The 12,384-nt window shown below is 41.2% G+C and overlaps 1 long non-coding RNA gene across 1 annotated transcript; it reads left to right on the forward strand.

The window, feature by feature from the left end:
* Positions 1 to 6,445: 6,445 nt before the first annotated feature.
* On the forward strand, positions 6,446 to 9,771 carry LOC308588644. Its single transcript, XR_014008856.1, has 3 exons — positions 6,446 to 6,584; positions 7,889 to 7,960; positions 9,678 to 9,771. It is a non-coding gene; the product is annotated as an uncharacterized lncRNA (long non-coding RNA).
* The last annotated feature ends 2,613 nt before the right edge of the window (positions 9,772 to 12,384 follow it).

Here is a 12,384-nt window from a genome sequence, read left to right on the forward strand (position 1 = left end):
TTTAGTTTGGACTCACAGAAGACTCACAGAAAAAAATGAAACTATTTATAACTAGATTATTCCATTCCTACTTTCGAGAGTGGCCTATAATATATGGTTACCAGATTTTTTAAAATGAATCCAGGGAGTCTTTTCAACTTCAGTAGGAATGATAGGATTTTGTATGGGGACTGATTTGTAAATCTAGGGACTGTCCCCGGGAAACGGGGACATCTGGTAACCTACTACTACTAATTTATTTATACCATGCCCCTCTGGCTGGGTTTCCCTTGTCACTCTTGGCGGCTCCCAACAGAATTAAAAGCACAATAAAACATCAGACATTAAAAACTCCCCTAAACATAGAATCATAGAGTTGGAATAGACCACAAGGGCCATCGAGTCCAACCCCCTGCCAAGCAGGAAACACCATCAGAGCACTCCTGACATATGGTTGTCAAGCCTCTGCTTAAAGACATCCAAAGAAGGAGACTCCACCATACTGCTTGGCAGCAAATTCCACTGTCAAACAGCTCTTACTGTCAGGAAGTTCTTCCTAATGTTTAGGTAGAATCTTCTTTCCTGTGGTTTAGATCCATTGCTCCGTGTCTGCTTCTCTGGAGCAGCAGAAAACAACCTTTCTCCCTCCTCTATATGACATCCTTTTATATATTTGAACATGGCTATCATATCACCCCTTAACCTCCTCTTCTCCAGGCTAAACATGCCCAGCTCCCTTAGCCGTTCCTCATAAGGCATCGTTTCCAGGCCTTTGACCATTTTGGTTGCCCTCCTCTGGACACGTTCCAGTTTGTCAGTGTCCTTCTTGAACTGTGGTGCCCAGAACTGGACACAGTACTCCAGGTGAGGTCTGACCAGAGCAGAATACAGTGGCACTATTACTTCCCGTGATCTAGATGCTATACTCCTATTGATGCAGCGCAGAATTGCATTGGCTTTTTTAGCTGCCGCGTCACACTGTTGGCTCATGTCAAGTTTGTGGTCAACCAAGACTCCTAGATCCTTTTCACATGTACTGCTCTCAAGCCAGGTGTCACCCATCTTGTATTTGTGCCTCTCATTTTTTTTGCCCAAGTGCAATACTTTACATGGCTTTACATGGCCGCCTTCAGATGTCTTCTAAAAGTCAGATAGTTGTTTATTTCCTTGACACCTGATGGAAGGGCGTTCCACAGGGAGGGCGTCACTACTGAGAAAGCCCGCTGCCCTTGCAGCAAATACAATTCAGTATATGAAAGGTGGGGAACAAGGTTTTCAGTGGCTACTAAGCATGATCTATCTACATTATCCCTGGTTAGAGAGCTGGCAGTTTCATACATGTGGCATGTCTTTCACACATGCTGGAAGCCACCCTGAATCCAGAATTTCAACAACCTCTCCCACCCCCATTCTCATCTCCATTCTGCTCAATGCAGCACCACTGCTGATAGGAAGCCCCTGCTTCAATTTCGTAACCCCACCCCACCACAGGGCGATGTCAAGTCACAGCTCCATAGTTTCCACGTCTCAGACAAAATACATGGGAGTCTTATAAATGGAAATCTTTATCTCAACTGGTATCTGTACTGGATCTGAAATTATTTTACACATGTGCTGTTATTCTTTTAATCCACCCCCTCACCCCCGTATCTCTGTGTATATACATAGCTATTTTAATTTTATATATGTTTCTATCAATCATTTCGGGCACACAGGTGGCGCTGTGGGTTAAACCACAGAGCCTAGGACTTGCCGATCGGAAGGTTGGTGGTTCGAATCCCCGTAACAGGGTGAACTCCCATTGCTCAGTCCCTGCTCCTGCCAACCTAGCAGTTTGAAAGCATGTCAAGGTGCAAGTAGATAAATAGGTACCGCTCTGGCGGGAAGGTAAACGGCATTTCCGTGTGCTGCTCTGGTTCACTAGAAGCGGCTTAGTCATGCTGGCCACATGACCCGGAAGCTGTACGCCGGCTCCCTCGGCCAATAAAGCGAGATGAGCACCGCAACCCCAGAGTCGGTCACGACTGGACCTAATGGTCAGGGGTACCTTTACCTTATCAATCATTTCAGGATATATCACTGGAAATGATTCATAAATGAAAATAATAATAGACCACAGTCCTAAGCACACTTCAAAGGGTGAAAGCCCCATTGAACACTGTGGGAGTGACTTCAAAGTCAACATTCAAAGAGAAAAAATCATAATATTTTGGTTAAAGCTTCACATTATATGTGTATATAAAGTGAAATCAGGTGGAATGTATCTCAACAGCAAACATGTAGCTTGCAGGTAATATAGAACATACAGAAAATAGTCCATTCCCTTCATGGTCTGCTCTCATAGTCCTTGGCAAGACTAGTCAAAGAGGGAATCATAGAATCATAGAATCATAGAGTTGGAAGAGACCACAAGGGCCATCGAGTCCAACCCCCTCCCAAGCAGGAAACACCATCAGAGCACTCCTGACATATGGTTGTCAAGCCTCTGCTTAAAGACCTCCAAAGTAGGAGACTCCACCACACTCCTTGGCAGCAAATTCCACTGTCGAACAGCTCTTACTGTCAGGAAGTTCTTCCTAATGTTTAGGTGGAATCTTCTTTCTTGTAGTTTGGATCCATTGCTCCGTGTCCGCTTCTCTGGAGCAGCAGAAAACAACCTTTCTCCCTCCTCTATGTGACATCCTTTTATATATTTGAACATGGCTATCATATCACCCCTTAACCTCCTCTTCTCCAGGCTAAACATGCCCAGCTCCCTTAGCCATTCCTCATAAGGCATCGTTTCCAGGCCTTTGACCATTTTGGTTGCCCTCCTCTGGACACGTTCCAGTTTGTCAGTGTCCTTCTTGAATTGTGGTGCCCAGAACTGGACACAGTACTCTAGGTAAGGTCTGACCAGAGCAGAATACAGTGGCACTATTACTTCCCTTGATCTAGATGCTATACTCCTATTGATGCAGCCCAGAATTGCATTGGCTTTTTTAGCTGCCGCGTCACACTGTTGGCTCATGTCAAGTTTGTGGTCAACCAAGACTCCTAGATCCTTTTCACATGTACTGCTCTCAAGCCAGGTGTCCCCCATCTTGTATTTGTGCCTCTCATTTTTTTTGCCCAAGTGCAATACTTTACATTTCTCCCTGTTAAAATTCATCTTGTTTGTTTTTGCCCAGTTCTCTAATCTGTCAAGGTCATTTTGAAGTGTGATCCTGTCCTCTGGGGTGTTAGCCACCCCTCCCAGTTTGGTGTCATCTGCAAATTTGATCAGGATGCCCTTGAGTCCATCATCCAAGTCGTTGATAAAGATGTTGAATAAGACCGGGCCCAAGACAGAACCCTGTGGCACCCCACTAGTCACTCTTCTCCAGGATGAAGAGGAACCATTGATGAGCACCCTTTGGGTTCGGTCAGTCAGCCAGTTACAAATCCACTGAGTGGTAGCATAGTCAAGACCGCATTTTACCAGCTTCTTTACAAGAATATCATGGGGCACCTTGTCAAATGCCTTGCTGAAATCAAGGTAGGCTACATCCACTGAGTTCCCTTCATCTACCAGGCTTGTAATTCTGTCAAAAAACGAGATCAGGTTAGTCTGACATGACTTATTTTTCAGAAATCCATGCTTTCTCCAGCAGGCTCCCTGGAAACATTTTTAAATGGGGAAGAGTGGCTTGTAATTTTCCGCTATGACTGTAAAAGGAAGGGAGCATGCTGGAAAATATCTCAACACATGCTCTCAGATCCTGTGCTAAACTAAAGCAAACGCATAAGCTGCATTAGGCAAACTTACAAAGCTGCAATCCTAAGCATACTGACGAGGAGGCAAGCTCTATTAAACTCAGTGGGACTCGCTTCCAAGATGAAATTATGTATATTGTAAGCAATTTCCTTCTGATGGGGCACATTTTGAAAATTGATTAGCTCTTTAAAAACAACCACATTTAATCATAGGGATTTTCATATACACACAAAAAAGACTGCACTTAGATATGAAGATCATTAAAGTAAATGATTTTTCCTTCTTTTGCATTCCAGCAATGTCTATACAGAAAAAAGTTAAATTTAACCCATAGACTAAAATAATCAAGTTAACCCAGTCACCTGGTCGAGAGATCAACAAATCCTCAGAAATACTGACATATATATATATATATATATATATATATATATATATATATATATATATATACACACACACACACACTAGAAACCTGCTGCCAAATAATTGCCCAGTTAGTTCAAATGAGTGATGGGAAAATTCTTCTTAGCTTGGCTTTCAATTTGTTGCTTTTCTCAAGCTTTCCTAGTTAAACCTCTCTTGTTTGAAGTTGAGTATTGTTTCAAAAAATTAATAGTAATCTGTGCTTTCCCCCTTCTCTTCCTATTTGCCATGCCACCCCTGCAAAAAAAGTTGGGCTGCATATACATGATACATTTGAAGTACACGAGGCTCCTCAAAGAACCTTGGGAGTTTGTTAAAAGTGCTAGAAATTTTAGCTCTGGTAAGAGTAAATTACAGTTCCCAGGATAATTTGAGAGGCCTTATGTGCTTTAAATGGGGTGCAGGTGGTGCTGTGGGTTAAACCACAGAGCCTAGGGCTTGCCAATCAGAAGATCAGCGGTTCGAATCTCCGCGACGGGGTGAGCTCCCATTGCTCGGTCCCAGCTCCTGCCCACCTAGCAGTTCAAAAGCATGAAGTGCAAGTAAATAAATAGGTACCGCTCCGACGGGAAGGTAAACGGTGTTTCCGTGCACTGCTCTGGTTTGCCAGAAGCGGCTTAGTCATGCTGGCCACATGACCTGGAAGCTGTCTGTGGACAAACGCCAGCTCCCTCGGCCAATAAAGCGAGATGAGCACTGCAACCCCAGAGCTGGTCATGACTGGACCTAATGGTCAGGGATCCCTTTACCTTTACCTTATGTGCTTTAAATGCATGTTGTACTACCTCTTGAAAGGGGAGGTAAACAGGAGCCTAGAAGATGTGTAGGTACTGGTCTTGGAGGAAGTACACAGCCACCATGACTAGTTTCAATTGATAGCCCAGTATTGGACAGTGTGTTGAGGTGATGACATCTGACATGTAGACAACTGAGTTGCTGTTGCATACCAGGAAGGTATGGGGCAGAGGGAGGCAGGGATGGTAGCATGGTGCAAGCACACTGGCAGAGCTAATCTGACTGTGAGCGTTACAGTCCTGGTGCCAAGCTTATATAGCCTGAGATATAATGCTAGTTGTTGGCATAGGAAAAATCAACCCTATGCCTGATACGTAGCCCCAAGATAATCAAGAAAGAGAGAAATGTTTTGAGTTGAGAACCAGTTTGAGTGAAAACTCAGCATTTTTGGAACAGCTTTCTGAACCTTTGACAGAGCATGACAAAAAGGAAACCTTGATTCAACTGTATAAACGATTGTGACACCGTATATGAATATTTAGGTAGTGTTTTAGAAATTAAGCATACACACACACACCTGTGAAACACTGCACCAAAGTCAGTGTGAGATGTACAATCTCACTCTTTTACAGTGTTTTATCCGTGTGCTTGTGCACTTTCATAATGCACTGTAGGCGAAAATGAACCAAAAGCTGTGGCAGAATGCGCGGGCTGAAGTTGGAGAATTGCTTTTACAATTCAGAAGCAATGAAACTCAGGGTTGAATGAAGCGCACAAGCATTAAAGGAATGGACTGATGGAAATCCACTCACGCCTAGATTTGTGATCCTCAGAGATAACTTTAGATGCATAGAATATTTCAGCTTCCATCAGCATGAGATATCGTAAAGTTTTTATGTACAATAGGATAACATTTCAGTGATTCCTCTTCAGTCATTCCTCTTCAGCTGATCTCCTAGAGAGAGAAAACACATTGTACTTTATGTAGTTGTTTTGATCATGGCAGTTTTGGAGGGTCCTTTCAGATTTATTTTCACATTGAACTTTGTCTTCCCTGGCAATCTAGGTTTTCTCGTTTGTTGATTTGTTTTACAATCTCCGCTGATATTCTTTATTATTTCCTGTGTGTCGAATTACTGCGTCATAAATATTTAGAATGTGGCCATACTCGGTAAAGCAATCTTTGCATTGCTTTTGTTTAGGCTCTTATTTTTACCCAAGAGCTAAAATATTTAGCTCATAAGAAACACTGCTTGCTGGTTTAATGATAGCACAATAATTTGTGTCACCAAATGCTGCCTGGTTTTTTAAATTCATGGCCCTTTAGCTTTTGTTTCTCCCTATATTCTGAGGTATGTTTGTGTGTGTGTGTTTAAAAACATGCTACCAAGGCCAAATCCCCTTTCTATTTTGTGCCTCATTTCAATTGATGTTCACGACCTGTCTTTCCTTACAGGGTGTGTGTTGATTGCATGAGTTTATCAAAGCATCCCTGCTGCTTAATGTAATAATAGCTTTGATATGAAATTATTGAGAGATCAACTATAATAGCTCAGACTCCAGGTTAAATGCTATAATTATTCTCTTCACAGTGTTTTCCTCTCATGTTTTGAAAATCCCTGTGAGCATATTGTATGATTCTTTTTAATGTCCTATATAGTAGAGAATACATCTTCAATGCTGGCTTCCAAGCAAGAGCAAAGAGAAGAGGGTGAGACAAAAAGGGCTTCTGGCCACGTTCTCCACATTCTAATCCCTTCTTTTAATGCAAGTTCTTTGGTAGATAAAGGGCAAGACTTCTGGCAGGTTTCATTATTAGGTCTTTGCCATTTCTAGCTCTATTGTTTCAGAATTGGAATTGGATGCTTTGTTTATCTTAGAAGAATGTAAGCCATCCAAAGGGAAGTTCATTAACAGTGCCCTCTAAATGACTCATTCTGTTCAACTGTTGAACTTGCTCCAAGAAAAGCCACAATCAGAAGACTCTGCAGTGGTGTTTGGCAAATAGTGGCAATTGAAGATGCAGATTCTTTTCATAGCATCTATGAAAGACAGACAATGATGAGAGCTACATTAAAGACAATTTGTATCCACCAGCTGCAGTGTTGCACCTGAAATTTTGGCTTGGCTTCAGGGAAACAAAGTCCACCCTTTGCTTAGGGACAAGGGAGAAATGCATTTAGTCTGCATTTTAATTGTAATGCAAACTTCCAAGATTTCCACTTCCTGAACCAATATGTGAACTGAAATTTCCCCTGTGAAATTTTTCCTGAATGTTGTGATGCAGTTCTCCAACAAAAGAATGCATACAAAAATGGGAATATTAGTGAAATAATGTACAAAACACACATTCTGTTAAAGAATATTGCTTGCAAAAATGCTTATACCAGACAAAATTGTGCACACAATGTGCATATTAAGAGAAATCTGCATGAAAGTAAATATGAATTTTTGAGTGGACCTTTTTGGGGGAGATTGCAGTGGGCTGAGCTGAATTTAAAATTGGGAAAATAGAAATTGGCAGATTTGTCCATCTCTGTCCCTTGCATTGCCAAAACCCTCTCCACCCCCTTAATGTTCATTTCTTTGGGAGCTACTCCTAGATCTCAAGTAACATAAGAAACAGTCCTGAAGAATAACAACAGATTTGAGGTATATGCAATCCAGCTTATTATGACTCAGTGGATCCATCTATGTGTGAAGCAGAAGCAAGACACCTCACGATCTTATCCTGCCACAAATTCTGCTTAGTCCTTGACCCAGATGCAAGACAGCTCTTTATTTCTGAATTTTTTGCATATGTTTGTAATTTTTGAAGTTTGGAGTGGGTTTTGAATACACTCTGAAGGCAGTTTGTGGATACTTTTTCTTCAAGTAAAGGTTTTGAAAAGCAATTGAAGAACTGGAAAGTGAAGGAACTGAATGCTTAACTAGATGAGAAACCTTTTGCACAATGGCAGCTGGGACCCAAGCACAATCAGTTTTAACCTTTTGCTTCTTGCTTCAATCCAATAGGAGTCTATCTGTTATTAGAGGAAAACCTCTATATGGTGCAAATGGCAGCTTTTCTTCCAACAAAAACAGCAGGTAAGGAGGGCCTAATCCATCTCAGAATTACAACAGCAAGCAAAAGTGTTAAAGTCTCAAAGGCCAGGATCCTCAACATCTTCTATTTACTTTTGAAAAGCCATTCAAACAGCTGCTAATTGCATAGACTTCAGCTCCCCTAACTTGGCCCTGGAATGCATAGCATTATTGATTTCAGCTCAAGAGGTTTTTTTAAATTAATGATCCATATTTTCAAAATAGGTTTTAGGTGCTTAAGATGATGTAAGGTTCATTCAGTTTAAGGCTCACGTTCATTTTCCACCAATAAAAGAGGCATAGATATAGATAATATTATGTCTTTTATGGGGGGGGGGATGAATGTGAGCCTTAAATCAAATGACCCTGAGATCATTCTTCCATTTCCTGATCTTTCTAGAGCAGGGATGAGGAGCCTGTTGCCCTCTGGATGTTGCTGTATGACAACTCCCATCATCTCTTACCATTGATCATGTTGGCTGGAGCTAATGGAAATTGGAGTCCAATGAGATATGGAAGGCCCATTCTCGCTGATTCCCCACTCCTGTTCTAGAGAGAGCCTCAGATGTATTGCATCCAGGCTGCTGTCTTGGAGATCTCTTAGAAAATTGATTTTCATTATGTTAAGGGGGCCAGGTGTTGAAAAATATATTGAAACAAAATATCCTTATTTAGTAAAACAATTGTGGAAGATTGCTGGAGAAATAATATCAAGTTGTATCCAGTGTCACAGGCCTGATTGGGTAGTGCAGTTTACGGGGGGGGGGGGGAGAGACAATGGCAAATTTCTGTTGTGCAAGCAGAATCCATTCCACACAGAGAGAGACCTAGAAACATAGCAAATGTAGTTTCCAATTGCTTCTTGGTTCTATGCATATCCCAGTGTTCCTAGTACCAATAGATTTTCCCAAGCATCTAATGACTGATAAGGCCTTCAGTCTGAGACCTTCACAATACAGTGGTACCTCAGGTTAAGAACTTAATTCGTTCTGGAGGTCTGTTCTTAACCTGCAACTGTTCTTAACCTGAGGTACCACTTTAGCTAATGGGGCCTTCCGCTGCCACCGCACCGCCAGCGCACGATTTCTGTTCTCATCCTGAAGTAAAGTTCTTAACCCAAGGTACTATTTCTGGGTTAGTGGAGTCTGTAACCTGAAGTGTCTGTAACCCGAGATACCACTGTACAGAAATCTCCCCTGCTCTTTTCCTTCCTCAAAAGAGTGAGTTTGGAAAAGAGAAGAATGGTGACGTGGAGAGATAGGAAGGCTCTAATTTGTTCAGGGCCCAATTCAGAAGGGATTTGGATGATGGACCCTTCAGTCTACTTATTTAAATCCTCTCAAACTCAGACCAGCACCTTCACAAATTTCAGTATTTCCCCTCTAATATTATTATGAGTTTGTGAGTGCCAGACCCCTTCAATCCCTGGATCCAGCAAGTGTTAAAATATAACCCAGGTTTGCTTCCTTATGAGGTAATCACCTGGGTGATGGGCCATTATGAGGACAAAGGAAAGGAGGCTCTGTGTGAGATGGCAAATGGGTGACTTGCAGAAGGACAAAGGCAGTTTGGAGCAGAGTTTTGGGGGCTGTGTTGTGAACTAGAATAAAAGTAGCAAGCTGGAGAGAGTGTCAGAGTTTGGTTTCTGTTTGACTCCAAGGCTGTGACTATGGGAGAAGACTTCTTTGGGGAGTTGATGCTGTGAACCCTTCCATTGCAGGTTCAGGTTGTATATATGCATAAATAAGCCATATATCATGAAGACACCACAGTCTCCACTGTGCCTAATTCACAAAAGGAAATATGAGCCCCAGGTAAGTAGAATCTCACACAGCTCAAAGATTGGGATGTGTGGAACAATATGTTTCCAGTGTTCAGATGGCCCTGAAAGTCAGGTGTTCAGACCTAATTCCATCCAACTACACATCCACATGCTTTGAAATAAATGTCCATGCTAATTTAAAAATCATTCCTACTAACATTGTTCCTGCCACTGATGCAGAATTCTAAGGACAAGCACAATTATGAAAATATGTATTAAACCTCCTTTATTAATGACTTCTAATACGTATTCTTCCAGCAAGGACCTATTCACTATGTATGTTGTTTAGTCATGATTATAAGCACTAATTATCATTCACCCAGATGTGGGTTTTTTTGTCCTTTGTCAGTAAAATTGAATACAATGTATAATTTTGAAGTGCTGAATTTTTAAAGTAAGAAATGGTAATTAGGAAATGTGAGAAATTAATTCATGTTGTTTATAATTAAAGTAAAAAATGTTAACTTGTATAATGCAGTCTAACCTGCTTGTTCACAAACAGAACAATAATGTTGGCAACTGATATGTGGATACAACAAATGGATTATACTAATTTCTAAAGTAATTTACTTTTATTTTGATAGAACATTAGAACATCTCAGCCCAGATAGACTTACTTGGAAATAATTTTATGATTTTTGGTTTATGCAGTCCTCAGCACACACCTTTGTGAGAGTCTGATTATACAAAATACGGGAGACTGAAATGGATTGCCGATATTCCTTCTGGCATTCCTTCTGTGCTTTTAATTGCTGCACGACAAGCAGAAATTTAGCAGGCAGCACTTTCTGGCACAGAAAGGTAGAATCCTGCTAAACGTAAGCTGTTTCAGAAAAATCTGAGGCCCCTATTATCCAATGGCCTGCATTCTTAAAGCATTCTTAATCAAGAGGCAATATGATAGCTATTTTCAACTATTTGGAGAGCTCTCATAGAACACATTTGCTCTGTGTTCTAAAGGATAAGACATGAGTCAAGAGCAGGGGTCAGCAAACTTTTTCAGCAGGGGGCCGATCAACTATCCCTCAGACCTTGTGGGGGGCCAGACTATATGGGGGGGGGGAATGAACGAATTCCTATGCCCCACAAATAACCCAGAGATGCATTTTTTTTTAAAAAAAGCACACATTCTACTCATGTAAAAACACGCTGATTCCTGGACCGTTCGCGGGCCGGATTTAGAAGGTGATTGGGCAGGATCTGGCCCCCAGGCCTTAGTTTGCCCACCCATGGTTCAAATGACAAATACAAACAAACCAAAATTTTGGTTGAATATTAGGAGGGACTTTCTGTTTGAAGTCTGCCTCAGAAGGTGGTGGATTCTCCTTTGTTGGAGATCTTTAAGCAGAGGCTGGATGGACACCTATCAGGGATGCTGCAGCAGTGGATATCTTGAATTTGCATAGGGTTGAACTGGGTGACTTTTAAGGTCCCTTCAGACCCCATAATTCTAGAGGAAACACTCTACACTTCAGCTGTCACTTCATATTGTACATACAGCATGAATCCTCTTCTGGATGACAATGGATACTCCTGCCATCATGCACTCTGGAATTTATTTTCCCCAGTTCACTGGTGCCCGTAGAACCCCTGAGAACTATGTATCACACCCAATGGCTAATATCAGTCTGCCTACCTACCTGCCGGGCAGGCAGCCTGCCTGCCTTCCGCTCTTTGATATTTATTTGACAGATAGCAATACAATGCAACATATTATACAGAATATATAATGCAAACATACGTTTAAAAACCAGCACAGAACATCTAAATTTATTTTCTTTAAATGTCCACGCAGTCAATTTATGTTGGTCAGTAACATTCTAAGAATCTGCAGTAACATGCAATCAATTCCAGGCTAATCGATATAATACAGTCTGCTGCTGAAATGATTTGTGATCTGATAAATACAGTCTAGCATTCTGGTTAGGCTTTTAGCCCAGAGGTATTGAGTTCCTTCTTGGTTGCTACATCACTTATTTTAGCATACAGAGTGCCTGATTTTTAAGCTGTTTACTCAGAGATTTAGGTACAGTTGAATATCTTTTATGTTTTTTCCACTGTGGTTTTCTAAAACTTAATTTAAAGTATATGGATTTATATGATGAGCTGTGTGGAACCCTACACAGAGACAGGATGGTGTACTCAGCATGTTCCATGAAATCTATCTTCAACCTACTGGGGCTCAGGAGTTTATATTGGTGCATTACTATATGTTTAGAGGGATTCTTTTAATGATAATTAAATTTGACTTACATGCTGAAGACATGCTGAAGAAATACTGTTATCGTTAATCCTACCGTGGGTTTTGCTCTTCTATTAAATTTGTTTTAGGATTCTTGATTACAATATCAATGTGGGGAGGAAGGGGAGAGATAGGGAATGTGGCCAACATTTTAAAGTGTGGTTCATTATCAGCATATAGATGGAGTGAGAACATCTCCACATCCTGAGTCAGCAGGAAAGGATAATTTAAGGAAGATAACGTGTCAAAATGTGTCTCTTGGCCTTTTTTACACCAGATTTATGGAGGAACCATAATCCACGATAAAAAGTCACATCCATGCCAAGTAATATAGAGGATAATTCTAAGTGCCCAGTAGAGTAA

Source organism: Podarcis bocagei (genome assembly GCF_964188305.1).
Source record: "Podarcis bocagei genome assembly, chromosome: 6".
In the NCBI taxonomy this organism is placed as follows: domain Eukaryota; kingdom Metazoa; phylum Chordata; class Lepidosauria; order Squamata; family Lacertidae; genus Podarcis; species Podarcis bocagei.